Here is an 18,712-nt window from a genome sequence, read left to right on the forward strand (position 1 = left end):
TAACAACCATAACCAAAACGAAACCTAAGTATGATGATGATGACTTACCTATGCTCGGCATTCCGACGACAAGACCGCTACCCGACTCAAGTCTCCATCCCCATGGTGTCTCCAAGTATAAAGGGATCTCAAGGTTGAAGGATGGTGCAGGAGAAGAAATGTCGTCGATTAGGTTTAGGAAGAAAGAAATGAAAAACTGATTTAGGGCTTACGACTTCACGATTTATAACTTATCGCTGAAACCGCTATACTCGATCGAGTATGGGACTTACTCGATCGAGTGTGTAATACCCGCCCTGTTTAAGGACTCTTTGATCGACCTTTGGACCACGGAAGACCTTAGGAGGGGGTAAGTGAGAGGATAAGAGACTTATGTAGTTTTTTACTCGACCTAGTATGGACTACTCGGCCGAGTGGTGGTAACACTCGACCGAGTAGGGCTTCCTCGGCCGAGTATGAGAGTACTCGACCGAGTATAGCCGCTGTTGATGCGTTATTATAAAACGCAAGATTTTGTAAGTTTTTTTTTTTTTTTACGGTTCCATTTCTCCCTTTAACCCTAATATCTATCTCACCTATCACCCACCTATCCCTACACACTCATCTAGCCTAGACACTACCCATGGAAGGGGATTGGGTTACATGTGGAGTATGGAATTAAAGATGTCATCGTTGTCGTCGTCGATCCGCATCGCAAGGATTTGTCTCGGAGTCTTGCTTGGCTAATTGTTGGATGCATTTTCATGGATTAGTGATAAGGTAGGGTTTCCCTACTCGGTTTACTATTAATTGATTTAATATTATGATTGTATTGTGTACGATTGATTATCTGCTGATCACTGTTGGAGTGTCGGAGTTGGTGTGGTTGTTGTGATGGTTGTTTAGTGGAGTGACTTACGGGAGTGGCTTCACACCCTAGTTTCGCCCTCTGCGGAACCCGCCACGAAAGTGGATGTGCACATTAACGGACAGGGTTATCGCTCATTGATGAACGAGGCTTAGGTGGGGATTGGCTGCGGTCCCCCACTGGCGGTGTGGATTACCTGTTGCAATGGGTAATCTAGCCGGGCTGCACACTTTGGTGTGTAGTCGGTTACTATGTGAGATCGGGAGTTTGGAGGTGGATGATGAACAGTTGGTTACCTTTTGTACTTATCTTGTTTTGTTATACAGTAAATTGAATCCGTGTTGTGTTTTCAAAACATTGGTGATCTATTCGGGGATGGTGATCAGTTGGTTATCAGGTAAAGTTAGTCATGTTGCTTGCGGGCTTGGAAGGGAATCGAGTCACCACGTTATCGAAGTAGAAGTCCTTGACAATCAGGCTTAGTAGTCTTTATAGTCATTCTTGTTGTATTTTGCCACGTTGTTCTCCTTTGTAAAAACTTAAAGCTACTTAATAAGTGTTCTTTCATTGTTTATTTGATCTACTACCTCGTGCAACCGAGATGGTAACACCTTCATACATTGGGTGGTCCTTGGTAAAGCACCTTGGTGTACGGGGGTGTTACAAAGTGGTATCAGAGCGACGATTTTGGAACCTGAACAAATGAATCAAATGAACACAGGGTGTCAAATTAAAATGAACCTGGTCTATGTGTGTTGGGAGCCCCCTTATGTCGGTTTTGGGTGAGAAGGTGCCCTCATCTAAAAATCCTGGCCTCAATCATGCTTAAGCCAGCCACCATGGAAGGGTAGATGTATAAGAGTAGTCTGCGTTAAGTGTCAGCGTCATATGTACTTGTTTGCAGTAGCTTGTGTGGTAATGTGTGCATAATACTTGTGAATGGTTAAGTTTGTGAGTTGTTGGATGAATGATAAAAGGATGACATGAATTGATCAGGGTAATGTGTGACCAGGGAACTTCGTAGGTGAGTATGATAGACCTCGTGTCTAAAATGTGTTTGTATGTGATCTCCATGATAGATCATAAAGATCCTAATTAGACACTCTAATTAAATGTCAAATTATCTCATAATTTGTTTTAGGTGATCTATGTAACATGCATGCAATATAAAAGCATATTAATATAAAGATAAAGGAAATCGGATTTCCTTACATTGAGTATGGTAATTTAGGGCACAACAAGATCACCATCTTGGTTGTTCTTGAGCTATTCAATATATGAAAAGATCCTCCATAAACCCAAGCTTCCAAAGAGAAAGCCTCCTCTTAAATTGCACCCAAGAACTTACCCAAAACCTCACAAATATTAACTAGATATATAGTAAGATTACCCTTGAAAAACATACTAACACTTGGTAAAAATATTAGATTTATAATACTAACACTTAGTATGTGATTTCTAATATTTTTGTTTTTTTTTAGAGAGATAAACTCTTTTATTTTCTCCACATGCAAAAGATAAAGTGAAGTAGAAAAAATGAACAATCCAAATGGGGTGTTTAAGAGGGGAGGCCGGATGGAGGGAGATCAATGAGGGAGTTGTGGGTTGTGTTTTGTTCCCAATGAACGGATGTATGGAATAGACAAAAAGCAATGGAAAGTGCACACCCAATAGAATTTGGTGGTGCATAATAACTGTGTCTCATGCACAATTATCTATAATCACACGCCCCAAAGACCATTTACGGGTCCATTTTGGTTCTTATATTTGTCGCACAAATACGTGTAATTTTTATTTAAACATCGTTTTATGTTTAAATGCTTCCCAATTAATTTCGTCTAAAACACTCCGTAAATATACGTGTACAGCTAGCTACACATATATTTTACGTACTAATACTAATCACATTAGTCAATTAGTACTAATTTAACAATTAACCGTTTAATCATTAATTCCCGTCTCAAATAATTATTTATTCAATTATCGCATAATTAAATAATAATTTCCGTGTCTCAAGTTCACAACTCGATATCTCTCTAAATTAATTTAATCGACTAACTACTTAGTCAATTTATCAAGGGACTAATTAAACTGTATCTCACACAATTAATTAGTTTTCGTGTGGGGGTTCGTTCCTTTAGGTGTGACCGAAAGGGATCAGCTGAACACCGCCGTCTCACGACACTAACGTCAAACCCTAGTTGGCCAACCAGTACCGATATACGTTGATCAGCTGACTAGTATTGCCTATGAATATCCCATGCATATTCCTTAATGAGATTTAATGTGATCACGCACTATTGTGGAGGATAAATACTCCAACAATCTCCCACTTGTCCGAGACAAGTTGTGCGATGATTATAACACACAATTGTGGATAACTCCTTATCCCAACAATATCCTGCTTGTACATACAAGGGTGTGTTAACGATTCTCTTGTCCATTTTAATAACAATCTCCCACTCAATGAAAGGTGTCTTTCAGGTCGCACTTGCACATGAACATATCGTGAGTGGTTTTCTCGATCAGGAGTGTGAGTGCAAGACCGGAAAAATCTACTATAGATTACTTCCGAGCGTGGCCACGCATTTCCCAGTCACAACTCCTCGAGTGGCCTAGATATGTATAAACCCAACGTAGGTGGACAATTCTTATCTGCCCTATCTATCCTTTTGCACAATACAGATCACCATGACCCAGTAGATGCCCTTTGGCCTCCTTTCACGGTACGACATAGGATAAAAACCAAAGTCACTCGGAAACTTCAGTGGCTCAGATAATAGTCTCCAGTTTGAAGAATCGACTCATAGGAATATCATAGAAGTCCCTGCCACGACCAGGCATCTGCAATAGATATAAGGGACTCTATATGTGTCACTGCCCGACAAAGTGTCCCACAGTCTGCCTATGTAAACGACTAGTCATCCCTATGACCTTATAGTGTTGAAACCACCACTAATCGACTTACAATCTAGTCACTCTGAGACGTCACCTCATTAAGTGACTAGGGGCTAATACAATGTTCATCCTATTCACTTGAATTGGGGTTCAACATTGTCTCCACAACAAATTCGGATAAACAAGATATTCAATGTTTTCAGTCAAAACTGAATAATTGAGTTCTTGAAGAGACTCAAACAATGAATACGATCATCACTTACGTAAATATTAATACTCTATCCAATATTTACATAATGATCTTCGGCAATTAAGGTATACTCCTCAATCACATTGAGATGACATAACCATCATGTCTACCTTATGCCAACGGCTTTGGCTAGAGGATTAGAGACAATTGCATCTTTATAATTTCCATTGCTATTTTCCTTTTGTTCTATACAATCTTTTCATCACATAGAACCTTTCTGAGTACATGTCTAAACAAGTTTTTAGACTCTGGTTCTAAAGCCAGTCAAACCCTCCCACTGTTTTCAGAGTCTCTCGGGAGACGATATTCGGCTAATAGAACTACTCTAGTTCCATTAAACTTCGGATATCAACTGTCTCTTTTACAACATCGGATGTTTTAATGTACTTAGTTTTCGTTTGTGATTTGTACGTATAACACTTACACATACACATCTTTCATATGACATCTTTTATGTATGACTCCTTATACATATATGTATAACTCCTTATACATAGTTATGCACATAACACTTTTACATGCTATCCATTCCTTAACTAGGCCCATAACATCTTATAAGCATAGGAATGTTATCGTGTAACCCTTTTACACGAAATTCATAATGTAATACCCCGTATTTTAGAAGATGGTCAAAGGTTTGGTCAACATCATTTTATTAAAATGTGATTTATGGAAATGGATATTTTATATTTTAATTATTAATTAATTATTGAGACGTATAATTATGAGACGAGAAATAATAATTGAATAATACATAATAATATATGACGGAAGATGTATACATATGACGCATACTAGTATAAATACCTATGGTGACGGTATTATATGATAAATAAGGTAACAAGTATTTTATACGGTATTAATATGAGATAATAATAATAATAATAATAATACCTAATAAGATAAGGAAAGTTCCTCCACCTACCTATTAGTATAAATAAGACCCTCTGGCTATTCTTTTGTCACTTATATTCACATAAATCACAATCAAAAGTGAGAGAGAGAAATAAGAAGAAAAGGGAGCTTTATATCTATCTTACAGCCGTCTTAAGGTAACCGTCTCATAAACTCTTTCTTATAATTGAATTGATAAAATAATATGTTGACTCGACGCAAGACCCGACCTTGACCTTTGACCCGACCTAGTCTGACCCGTTGACTTGGGTTGACCCGTTTGACCCAAATTATAACAAAGGTTTCACAAATTTATTTATTGTTGTTGGTTATACATGGACCGAATAAGAGACCCGAAAACCCGAGTCCCTGACTTTTCGACCCAACCAGGTTCTGGGCAAGTTGGGTGGTGGCGAGGCGTTTTGCAGGATGGGTTAATACATGTTGATGTCATTGTTGTTAAGCAATTTACAGGGGATTGGGAACCCACAAGAGAGTCGAATGACCCAGGGATGGTGGTGGTTGTCTAGGGCGGTTATGGGTAGGTCTAGGGTGGCGATGAGTGGTGGTAGCGGTGGCTAGTGGAGGCATTGTCGTTGTATCTGCTGTTGTTGTCGGTTTACTGTTGTTATTGTTGTCGGGCTTCTGCTGCTGTTTTGCTGCCTTGTGGTTATCGTGTGGTGGTTTTAGGCTGGCGGTGGTGCCGACATGGTGGCAGGGGGCGTAGGAGGAAGTAATGATGTCGTGTTGTTATTGTTGCTTGTTGATAAACCGCGACAAATACAGAGGGACAATTGACCCATAACCCAATTCGGTTGAACCATGACCTGGGTTAGGATATGACCGGTGGCTGTGGGTGGTTAGGGGTCAGGATTGGTGGTAGTGGTGGTGGTTGGTGGCGGTAATGGTTGTTGTACTGGGTTGTTGTCGGCCTGTTTTGCAGGTAAAGGAGGAACACGTGTGTGGGCAGTGGTTTGATTGTGTGACGGGTTTTACGAGTCGTAATGTTATTTAATTATCGTGAGTGTCGTAATTATTATTATTAATACATTGCTTGGTGACGGATTTTGACTCGGGAGTGTTGGTGTCGGGTCATGTGGAAAAATGGGTTGAAGGCTTGGGCCGTGTATGGGTGGTGTGGGATTGTTTTGTAGTCGGGTTTAATTTATTTGTTCATTGATTCGGAAATTTAATCAAGTTTAGTTAAGATAAGTCGGGATAATTAGTTAATGAGTTATTAACCCGGATTTAATAAATTAATTAGTTTATATAATGAATTATTATTATTAGAATGTAATTATTGTTTATTATTATTATTATTATTTATTTATTTAGGTATCAACCTTGTGAGACGGTAATATTACTACTACTTGATTCGTGTGCTTGCTATTCAGATTGTTGAAGGAAGGTTTTGGCATTATTATTTCGCTTGCTTGACTCGGAATTTGCTATTGAGGTAGGATAGCTACTCAATCACTTTAATGTTTACTTGAATGGTATTATCTGATTTTATTGGTTGAATTATTTGGAATAGTGATGGATGATATATGATTGTTGGTTGGTTGTGTTGAGATAAATTTTTTAATGACTACCTCAGCTCGTGACTGAGATGATTTGATTATTGACTACCTCAGCTCGTGACTGAGATGATTATATTGATTATTGGATTCCTCAGCTTCGTGTCTGAGATGGTAAGAAGTTGTGTTGCTCATATGTTTGCATTTTCATATCATGAGCACTTGCATTAGATACCTCAGGACAGGTTCTGCAGGACTTGTTTCTGGGATGATGAGACTACCTCAACTTCGGTTGGGATGATGAGACTACCCCGGCCAGGGATTGGCGGGATAAACGGGAGCGTCGGAGGATTGATCATGAGCATGCATTGCATTTGCATTTAATATTGTTCTTGTATCCTTTTTATTGTGGTTGTTTGGCTATTCCTACTCAACCTCGTGGTTGACAGTGTATTCGTGAACACCTGTGGTGAACCTTAATGGAGAGCAGATTTGACAGGTACTAAAGATTAGCTGACTCGGGAGCATTGGGATGAGAGCTCGACTTGGACCATAGTTGAAGTCTAGATCACATAGAAAAATTATATCACTTTATTTATTTCCGCTGCGAGTTGTAATTATTTTATTTTAAGTTTTGATTGGTTAAGTTGTAATAAACATGTAATCATTAAAGTTTTATTTAAAGTACTTTGGTGAGTTGGACTTTGTTATTCACTACCTCGGGAAACCAAGATGGTAACAGTTCTATTTATTTGGGAACGTCTAGCTAAAGGCTCCTGAATAAATGGGGTTGTTACACATAAATTCCTTCAAACTACAAGAGTAAATCCTCAGTGCTTCTCAAGTACTCAAGGATGCTCTTGATAATCATCTAGTGACACTCACTAGGAAATGATTGGTAATGACTTCTCATATTCTCAATATGATAAGTCCCGATGAAAGCAGCTTTTAGCATAATTAATAGATCCTGCACACTACTACAAATACAGGCAACTACAACGGCCCTTTAACAACGCTTATTCACGAAAATCATCAAAACACGTTGTAGAATTGATGCCGCGAATTTTACCAAACTTAATTACAACGGTTCTGTGTTGTTAACCATGGTTATTTGTTTTAACAACGGTTCATACTTGAAAAACCGTTGTTAATATAAAAACTAATAACAACGGTTGAATCTGTAATACATTTTAACCGTTGTTAATAATTTGGCGCAAAATTAATGAAAAGTAATCACAACGGTTATATTAGAACCCGTTTTTAATACTTTTTAACAACGGTTGTAGACTCAATAACCGTTGTTATTAATGTTATGAAAATCTTAAAAACAACAGATTGCTTTATTCTGTTATACGCTACAAAACACAAACACAAGCTAATACTGCTACTATATCATCCTCCATTCCTCCTTGATCGTCTCTCTGTCTTCATCTCCGTCACTGTTGTCACCGTCTTCTCTCCCTCATCGTGTTTATCAATCATGTATATATATGTTTCTTAGCAACGCTTATAGATATAGGATTTTTTGGGTTATTATCTAATTTGTTGATAATTTAGCTTAATTGCTTTCCTGAATTTCGTTTATTTGTTTGCCTATTATTGTATTTTCTGAATTAGTTGCCTATTATTACGAATGTAGAATAATGACTCGAACTTGGATGATTGATGCAAATATGAGTGACCGCACCTACAAGGATGGTTTAGCTAAATTTTATGAATTGGTTTCGAACAATTTGAAAGGTTCTTCTAATATTGCATGTCCTTGTAAAAGATGTGTTAATATTAGCTATATGGCTTTTCCGGACGTTAAAATACACCTAGAAAAGTGGAGATTTAGTCGATCTTATACACGTTGGATTTTTCATGGCGAATCATTAGAGGAAGAGAATAACTCTGAAGAAGATGATGTTGAGGTACACGAAAGGCTAACTGATGATCCTGAGTTTGCCGAGTTTTTTGAGTTGGAAGAGTTGGAAGTAGAGAAGTTGAATGTTGGGTCTATAGATAATGAAGATAATGATGATGAGTCGATTGCTTTTGAAGATTTAGGTGATGACACTAGTAATTGGGATGACCTTAACAACATGTATGAGAAGTTGTGTGAGTCTGAAGCACCTCTGTATCCTGGTTGTAAGTTCACAAAAATGTCGGTTGTGGTGAAGTTGTATAATATCAAGGGGGCAAATGGGGTGAGTGACACGTGTTTCACTAGTTTTTTAGCCTTGATAAAGGAGTTGCTTCCTGATGGTAATGTAATACCTGTTAAGACATATGAGGAGAAAAAACTAATAAGAAGAGTGGGTATGAAATATGAGAAAATACATGCATGTCCCAATGATTGCATATTGTATCGGAAATTATATCAAAACTTAACCAATTGCCCTAAATGTTTGGAGTGACGTTATAAGGATAAGGAAGGGATCCCGGCTAAGGTGTTGTGGTATTTTCCATTGATATCAAGAGTCATAAGGATTTATGCGAATCCCGATGATTCAAAAATGTTAACTTGGCATGAAACAGGAAGAATAAATGATGGAAAGCTAAGACACCCGGCAGATGGTATGCAATGGAAATCGTTCGACGCTAAGTATCCCGAGTTCGGCAATGAACCTAGAAATTTACGTCTAGCACTGTCCACTGATGGAATGAACCCACACGGAAACATGAGTAGCCAACATAGTACTTGGCCAGTAGTGTTGGCTATTTATAACTTACCTCCATATGTGTGCATGAAAAGAAAGTATTTGATGTTGTCGTTGTTAATTTCTGGCCCTAAACAATCTGGAAATGATATAGATGTATATTTGGAACCTCTTCTAGATGATTTGCGATTGTTGTGGGATAGTGGGATAGAAGTATTTGATGCATATAAGAACGAAACTTTCAATTTGAGAGCGATGTTATTGTGTACAATATCTGACTATCCGGCTTATGGCGACCTTTCTGGGCACACAGTTCATGGGAAAAAGGCTTGTCCATTGTGTGGGGAGGATATCGAGTCTGAATACTTGAAGTCTTCTCGTAAGTATGTGTATATGGGAAATAGGAGGTTCTTGTATCATGACCATTGTTATCGCAAGATGCAGAAAGCATTCAATGGAAGACAAGAACTTCGTCAACCTCGTAGAATTTTGAGTGGGCATGAAGTTTTCCAGAAAGTAAAGCATATTGAGATAGATTATGTGAAGAAGAGCGGCTCTAAATTGTCTACTCGTGGGTATAAAAAAAGATCCATATTTTTTGATAAACTTCCATATTGGCCTGACCTGGAGGTCAGGCATTGCCTCAATTTCATGCACATTGAGAAAAATGTCTGTGATAATATTATCAATACCCTTCTGAATGTTCCTGGTAAAACAAAGGATAACGCCGCAGTTAGGGAAGATATGAAAATGATGGGTATTAGGCTAGAGTTGGCACCACAGAAGAGAGGTAATCGTACATTTTTACCGCCAGCAGCTTATACCCTTTCACGGAATGAGAAAAAAGAGTTATGTGCATGCTTGAATGGAATTAAAGTGCCACATGGTTATTCGTCGAACATCAAAAGCCTAGTGTCGATGCAAGACCTAAAACTCACCGGGTTAAAGTCACATGATTGTCACACTTTGATGCAACAATTACTACCTGTGGCTATTCGTTCCATTTTACCTGAAAAGGTAAGATATGCTATAACTAGATTCCGTCTCTTCTTCCAGTCCATATGCGAGAAAGTGATCGATCCCGATGACGCGGATTCATTGCAGGACCTCGTTGTAACCTCTCTTTGTCAGTTGGAAATGTATTTTCCACCCTCTTTCTTCACTAGATTACATTGATTTCACAATGCCTTTGTTTCGATATAACTGGGTTGATAACAACCTCCATTGTGTCTGAAAGGATAAGATGGGATTTACGTTGGTCAATCTGGGTAAGGTTGGCAATAATAAGGATGATCCTTTCATAATGGCATCCCAAGCTAAACAAGTGTTCTATGTCACCGATCCTATGGATAAGAAGTGGTATGTTGTACTGTCTATAAGGAGTAGAAGGAGTAGTCCATCCGATAATGGTGATGATGATCAGGATGTCGTTTTGAGGGAATGGATCACTCTACCACTGTATCTTATTTCGACGATGTTGACACTGATCATGAGGACACTGAAAGCATCTATATGCGTGATGACCATGGTGAACGTATTTGGGTTAACGAAGAAACTATGACATCCAAGAAACGTCCCCGATCCTGAGATAGTTCATCAGGACACAGTAATATGGACGACCAACATTTTGAGTCATTTTCAGACCAATAATTTGATGGTTTAATTTATTGGTAAATCAATAATGGTCATTGTTAAATAAAAATTCCCAAATTTGCATGGCATGGTAAATCCTGTAGCTTAGATATGCAGTATGCATGCATGCTGGTGTTGTCTTATTTTTTGGATCTTATTATTAGATGTGGATGCTGGTGTTGAAATTGCTGAATAATGTTGCAGTATATGGTGCTTCATTGCATACATTCGGTATGTATTGTTACAGGTTTGGACTGTAATGGAATTACAGTAATTTAAAAAAAAAAAGGTTCAACAATAACAATGGTTATATTTAAATTACCCGTTGTTAATACTTTCAACAACGGTTATAGTTACATTACCCGTTGTTATTACAATCAACAACGGTTATAGTTATATTACCCGTTGTTATTACTTTCAACAACGGTTGTAGTACCCCTACCCGTTGTCATTTATTTTTTTGACATATTTTATTTTGGCGCAAATTTGGTGAAAATATATTACAACGGGTATATTTTAACCGTTGTAATAAAGTTTTGACAACGGTTGACTTTTATTGACCCGTTGTTATTAACATATAACAACGGTTTTGCTTTGAGCACCCGTTGTCAATAGTTTGTCTTAATAAAAAACTAATTTACAAACACATACAACATACCACACAAACACACACAACACCAGTTCAACCGTTGGTATCCTGAGTTTATTCTTCTCTCTTCCTCGCTTTCTAAATTCTCGTTGCCGGCCGTCGCCCGGTTTCCGACGCCCAGATTCCGTTGCCTTCCCTTATCATCCTGCTCGTTCTCTTTATCATCATCATCATCATCAGGTATGTTCTCTTTAATTTTGTGTTTCGTCATTAGGGTTTTAAGACGATCATCTTTTTTTCTTTTTCATGCATCTGTTTGTTTTTCGTCTTCTTTGTTATCTTTATCATCCCGCATCATCTACTTCACTCCTCTTATTAGGGTTTAGGATTTTAGAAGCTCAAACTGTTGTTTTAAATTTTCATTCCTATTAGGGTTTAGGGTTTTAGATAATACTCTGCATGTACGTTGTTAAGTTGTTCATTTCCTATATCATTCATATTTGGGTTTTAGGATTATCATGGGTGAAAAACGGAAAAGAAGTCAAAAGAATAATAAGCCTGGGGATAATAAGCCTGGTGAGAGGGGTGCTACGAAGTGCCCGAAAGCCCTTGCAGCTATAGCCGCTAAAGACCCGATGGAAATAACATGGAGCTCGAAGGGTTTCCCTACTGGTCCAAATGCGGGTTATTTATCCAGTTGGATTGGATGTTGCACAAGACAGTTTGTGCCTATCCATTTAGATGATGTTAGAAATTTGAATCCAAAATTGGCGGAGTTATACTTGGCTCGTGTAAAGGAAGCCTTTATTATACCCGATGAAAGCCATGATAAGTATTTAATGCATAAGGCAGCGGATGTCCACAAGCAGTGGAAGTGTGACGTTGCTAGGGATTGGTTGTATGTGGACAAGGCAACGGGGGAGATGCGTAAGAGCCCACCGGAAAACAAGTGTCCCTCCATCAGTCAGGAACAATGGGATCTTTTCAAAGAGATGAGAACTACTGAGAAGTTTCGGGTTAAATATCCTCGCCTTTTAACGATTTACCTATCATTTTTTTAATTAATGAGTCCTTTATATAATCTTTTTATTATCTCATCTACTTGCGCTTTTATATAATTATTTGAAGGCCGTTAGCAGAAGAAATCGTGCTAACATTTCATGCAAGAAGGGGAAATAGTATGGTTCTCGAGGCGGTTACAGAAAGATAGAAGAGAACCTCGTAAGTAGCATGCATTATTCCCCTGTGAGACTTTATTTTTTTAATCACACTTGGACTTGCATTGATACACATTTACATGTATAAATTTTACCATGTTAATGTGTAGGTGGCAAAGGGAGTGACCAACTTGGATCGGCATGTAACTTATAAAGAAGGGCACACGCCTAAAGGATCCCGGTCGCATGACAAATATGATGAGGAAGTGTTGGCCAACATAGTAAGCATTATTTTATTAAGACGAGTTCATTACTAACTTTATTATTTTAGTCACAAATATAATTTGAAGTTTATTTAAGGCTAAATCATCAATTACTCCCTTTTATAGTACACTTTTTCAAAATTACTCCCTTTTATAAAAAATTTTAAAAATTACACCCAAAAAATTGCTGAAATTTTTAAATTGCTCCCAAATCCCAATTTTTGTACATTTAGGACGAAAATGCCCTTGATTCGCAGAATTGGGTCATTTTGTTTGCTTCATATCTGGAGTTTTACATAGACAAAAATTACGTTCTTTATACGGATAGAATCTTGAAGAAGTCTACTTTCCAATGGCGTTGGAATCAATAAGTTTTACCGTGTGAATTTTGCCCAACAAGCCTTCAAAGACTGATACGATTTTAAGACATATTTGCGTCTGTCCACGAGAATTGCGATTCCCGACAAACTACAAATCACCCAGAAGTCTACCTTACCAATTCGGAAACTAGACTCAAAGGGCTACAACCATGTGAAAGGGCGTTTACATTAAATCAAAATAACACCATGGAAATGGCTCCTCAATATCAGACACGAATCTGGAAAAACAGGGAATTTCAGTCTTAAAATCGTATCAGTCTTTGAAGGCTTGTTGGGCAAAATTCACACGGTAAAACTTATTTATTCCAACGTCATTGGAAAGTAGACTTCTTCAAGATTCTATCCGTATAAAGAACGTAATTTTTATCTATGTAAAACTCCAGATATGAAGCAAACAAAATGACCCAATTCTGCGAATCAAGGGCATTTTCGTCCTAAATGTACAAAAATAGGGATTTGGGAGCAATTTAAAAATTTCAGCAATTTTCTGGGTGTAATTTTTAAAATTTTTTATAAAAGGGAGTAATTTTGAAAAAGTGTACTATAAAAGGGAGTAATTGATGATTTAGCCTTTATTTAATATATTATAGGACAATGTATTGAAAGAGGTAGAAGAAGGGAAATTCACTCCCAGTGGTCGTAATGACATTCTTGCTAGAGCGATCGGCCGACCGAACATCCAGGTCGTTTGAGGGGCGTCCCGTTACAGGTTGGAGTAACGAAATATTATGGGACAACTGCCCCGATAAAGAAGAAAAGGAAGACTAAGTTTGAGAAGGCTGATATGGTACCATTTATTCTATTATTTTCATTTAAGTTCAATTCACATGTTATTGTTGGGATAAAAAGTGCTGACATATTACATTCTTGGCACGCAGCTTCAGTTAATGGCATCCGTACTACTAAAGTTGAATGCTGGAGGCAAGCTTTCCGAAGAAGAAGTGAAGATGATGGAGGATGTCATTTATAAAGGGGGTAATAAGGTACAACAGATTGGTCAAGAGGCCGCTACTACCTTGGCAATACATGAGAAGGAAGTATCGGTCAACGAGATTCGAAAGATCGGTACCTAATGCTTCGAAGTTGTAACAACTAAAGCCGATCAGTGCACGATACTTCCTTATTTTTCTTTTCTTTTTTTTTTTTTTGGGTAAGATCGGGGGTGTGTTCCCCGCCACTCTAATGCTATAACTTCTGACATCGTGCCATTGGTTAATTTTATTAGGTAAATAATGAGTCCGAAAAGGAGATGCAACTTGAGAAGACGGTGATGGAAAACGAAGATACATCCCCTTCAAGTCGGTTCTCTTTTTTCGATAAGGTATGCATGAAGTGTTTAATTAGTTAAATTTATATGAATTCTATTAAATTTTGGGATATAATAATGTATGTGTATATTCTTTAGGCCGTAAACAAGAGGCCAGTTATTCTTGCTGACCCTAAAACCGTAAAACCATATGTGCGTGTTGGCCAGGGTCTCGTAGAAATGCACACCAAATCAGCAGCGGAAACTGTAGTCCATGGCGAAAAACTTTTGCCGAATCATAGAAAAGTAGAGATAACTACAGTCTTTCCAGGCCATGAAAACTTCCAACTGCCTGTCCCAGTTCGTGACGACATTACCATTCTGGGAGATGCGGTTGGAAGTTTCATCCAATGGCCTGAAACTCACATCTACTTGGCTCGACCATCTCCGCCTCAGCAGCCGAAAGCAGTTGGGGTTAGAAGAAATACCTTTATATATATGTTACATTTTTAATTGTTGAATGTTTTTATATGTTAAATTTATATGTTATTTTTTTTGTAGGGAACAAAAAAGCTGGCTTTGGCGGATAAGCCTAAGTCCACAAACATGCCAACTACCTCGTCGAGACAACAACTTGATGAGGTATTTAATTAACTTCTCCATTTTTTATGAAAACCTCCCTTTAATTTTTTTTTGTTTCTGTATTTCTAAAAAGCATGGAAATTTTTTGTATGTAGGGAACAGAAAAGCCGACTAAGGCGGATAAGCCTAAGTCCCCGGACATGCCAACTACCTCGTCGGGACAACAACTTGATGAGGTATTTAATTAACTTCTCCATTTTTTAAAAACCTCGCTCCCTTTATTTATATTTTGTCTGTATTTATAAAAAGCATGGTAATTTTGTGTAGGGGACAAAAAGACCGATAAGCCTAAGTCCCCAAATATACTGCTACTACTACCTCATCATTGAAAGAGCAGGTTGATGAGGTATTTAGTTAAGTATGCTTTTATTTTTATTATTCCAACTAGGATATGTTACCTTTGGATTTTTTATTATTTTAATTATCTACATGTGTAGGCTGGTGGTAGTAGCACAAAATCAAAGAATCATTATTTCCCCGACCTGAAAGAAGTTAGGAGTTTAAACTCCACACAATATACTGGGAAGGATTACATGCAAAAAGTAAGAACGGTGACGATGAGGAAACTGCATGAGGAGGCTTGCCATCGCATAGCCAACGAGCAATTGATAATTATTCCGCTCGAGGAGGATATTCTAGGGGTTGAGCGCGAAGCACTTATGTCATGGGATATGCTAGTCATTTGGGCTGGCCTAGACCAGATTGATGTCCAACACCTATTTGTTTGGATAAAGTAAGTTTCTTAATAAATAATTTCATATTCTAATATTCTGACTACTAGATAGTGTTTTAAATACCGGAATTAATACCGTAATAATGTTGGATATTGAAATTGAGAGTGATCCCCGAAAAGAAGATTCCATTTGATCAATACGGATTCCTGTGCCCCTATGTTTTATCTTTATTTATTCCGGAATTCTCGTTCGAAGATCGGGTAGATTATATTGCTCAGCAATTGGCGACAACCAAGAAGCTGATTTTTGCCCCTTATAATGAAAAAGGGTAATAAACAAATTAATATTACGTTTCCCCCTACAATTGCATTTTCATAACTAATATATGTACTTGTTAATAATGATGATGTCTCTTGATGTAGGACTCATTGGGTGCTAGCAGCCATCATGCCGACAAAGAAGAAAGTTTTTTAGTTGGACTCTTTATATAATCAACCAAGCGAGACTTTTAAGCGCTTGATTAATAAGTAAGTTTATAATACTGATTTATTTATAATAACATTAAGTTTCAATTTTTATTTATAGAAAAAAGCTCATTTTTGCCCCTAAAAAATGAGTTTCTGCCTCCTTTTTTTTTTAAATAAAGGGCCTTTGAGAAGAGAAGAGCTAAGGAGCAGGATCAACCCACGAAAGATTATGATGATGGCCCTGATTTTATTACGATAACAGGGGTACGTGCTCAAATACAATACATTAAGTGCAAAAATCTGTGTTTAATACTAATACAATACCTAAAGTTTAAGATTCTGATGTGAGCCTTCTCTCGTCTGTTTGTTTTTATGTAATAATAGGCCCCTCGCCAGCCGGATAACATACAATGTGGATACTACGTTTGTCGGTTCATGTTGGAGATTATTAGGCGAAGATATATCCTTATTCCAGAAAAGGTTAGTAATTTAATAATGTGTTTATTACTTTTTTTAAATTAGAGCTGATGTTGTCTTGCTTGCTGCTATACCATGATGTTGTTATGCAGTATTTGATATTGTAACAATAATGTCTTGTCTTTGTTTTTTCCGCAGTATGTAATCAACCCGTCACAAAAGATTCAGCAGTACTCAAGTTTAGATATAGACGAGGTAAGGGACATGTTGGGCAAATACTTCTTAGAAAATAGAAATGCATGATACTCAGAGTTTAGATCAGCTTATTAGCAAATTTTTTGTTGAAGTTAGGGAATGATTAGTTCATGTAAATTCAACTCCTTGTAAGTATATATATATATATATATATATATATATATATATATATATATATATATATATATATATATATATATATATATATATATATATATATATATATGATCTTTCTTTATTGTGGTTGAATTGAATCTATTGAGTTCGATGAACCCACTATGATTTATCTTTGGTCTTTGGTATATGGTGTTGCTGATATATGCAGGTTTTTGAATGGCATGAAACAAATTTAATTTTTCAAAACATTAGGAGTTCGTAATAAAAACGGTTACTAAAAAAAACCGTTGTGAAGACCTTTCACAACGGTTACTAAAAAAAACCGTTGTGAATACCTTTCACAAATACCGCGCATAATATTCAACAACAGGTTTTAAACGAAGAACCGTTGTTAAAAGTCTTCACAATTTTGGAGGGAAAGTTACAACAATGGGTTTTAAACTAAGAACCGTTGTTACTACAAATTTCAACAACGGGTATGTAGCATATACCCGTTGTTAAAAGTCTTCACAATTTTAGAGGGAAAGTTACAACAACGGTTATACATATGACAACCGTTGTTATATTATTCCCACCAAATTTTTGAAACACTTTCCACAACGGCTTACACGCAACAACAATGGCTTTTAACCGTGTTGAATACTTTCGACAACGGTTTAAGTAAATAACATAACCGTTGTAAATACCTTTTACAACGGCCGCTTTAACAACGTCCGCTTTTTGTTTTTACAACGGTTTTTATCCGTTGTTATAGCCTGTATCTGTAGTAGTGGCAGCGGAAGCATAAGAGATCATATTTTGTGTTCAACAAATTGAACGAGTCAAGAATATTATCACATAACTCTCTTGACTAAAATGCTAATATCCATGGAGATCTATCTCATTATATCCGGATATTTAAGATGCGCCATGCTACTCTCAATTATTCACCCGAGAATATTTCTAGTCACTAATATGTCAAACACATATTTAGACTAATAAACTCACCTTAGCTCCCACTAAACTCCATGTATCATCACGGTACCTCGACAACTCAAGTAATACCATTCTGATTAATGACATGATTGAACCCAAGGATCCAATACCTTGACGTATGTAAGATCACAAATGGGATCTTTCATGCATGCTAGATTTCTTAGCATTGACAAGATCAACAAAACTTCTCCCTTCATGAGATTCATTCAAGGAGAAGGTTTTATTATCCTTTTGCCGAATCTCATCCTTAAGAGAGGCTATATTGCTAAGAACGTATGAATTGTTAAAGGCATTTGGGTTGTCACAAACTCTCTGTAACCAACTCAAAATTGAAACATCTTATGTAACCTTTATGACAGGATCAAGGTAACCTAATTTGGTGCAAAGTATTCGCCCCAAATCAAGTCTCGAAAACATCTCATGCTTCCTTCCTTATCACATCTTGTGCAAGAAGACCAATTCGAATTCCATGGTGACACGCCATCACATAGAGTTCATACTATAAAAAAGCCTTTGATGAGGGTTGAAGATTCGTCACTTTCGAAAAGTAACGCAATATTATCATAAAATTATCTCCTTATAACCACTGAGCCTCAATAAAGAACGTCTTCTTGCATTGTACTCAGTTTGTGGGTCTTGGACTTCCGTAAGTTCAAAATTTCTCTCAGTTTGTGGGTCTTGGACTTTCGTAAGTTCAAAATTTCTCCCACTCTGTCTTTCAGAAAGTGAAAATATTTCTAGAAAGACAGCAATACGAGCCACAAACTCTTTTTTCTCGTTTTAAAGAAGTAAAAACCAAGTGGTTCAATTTTGGATAACCGTACCCTCACAAATACATAAATTTGTTCTG

The 18,712-nt window shown here is 37.2% G+C and overlaps 1 long non-coding RNA gene across 1 annotated transcript; it reads left to right on the forward strand.

Annotated features, from left to right (window-relative positions):
- The first annotated feature begins 16,280 nt into the window (after nucleotides 1-16,280).
- On the forward strand, nucleotides 16,281-16,790 carry LOC141630441 (uncharacterized). The gene is made up of 3 exons (XR_012537486.1): nucleotides 16,281-16,362; nucleotides 16,483-16,578; nucleotides 16,714-16,790. It is a non-coding gene; the product is annotated as an uncharacterized LOC141630441 (long non-coding RNA).
- Nucleotides 16,791-18,712: the final 1,922 nt, after the last annotated feature.

The sequence above is a fragment of the Silene latifolia genome, chromosome 2, assembly GCF_048544455.1.
Source record: "Silene latifolia isolate original U9 population chromosome 2, ASM4854445v1, whole genome shotgun sequence".
Taxonomy (NCBI): Eukaryota; Viridiplantae; Streptophyta; class Magnoliopsida; order Caryophyllales; family Caryophyllaceae; genus Silene; species Silene latifolia.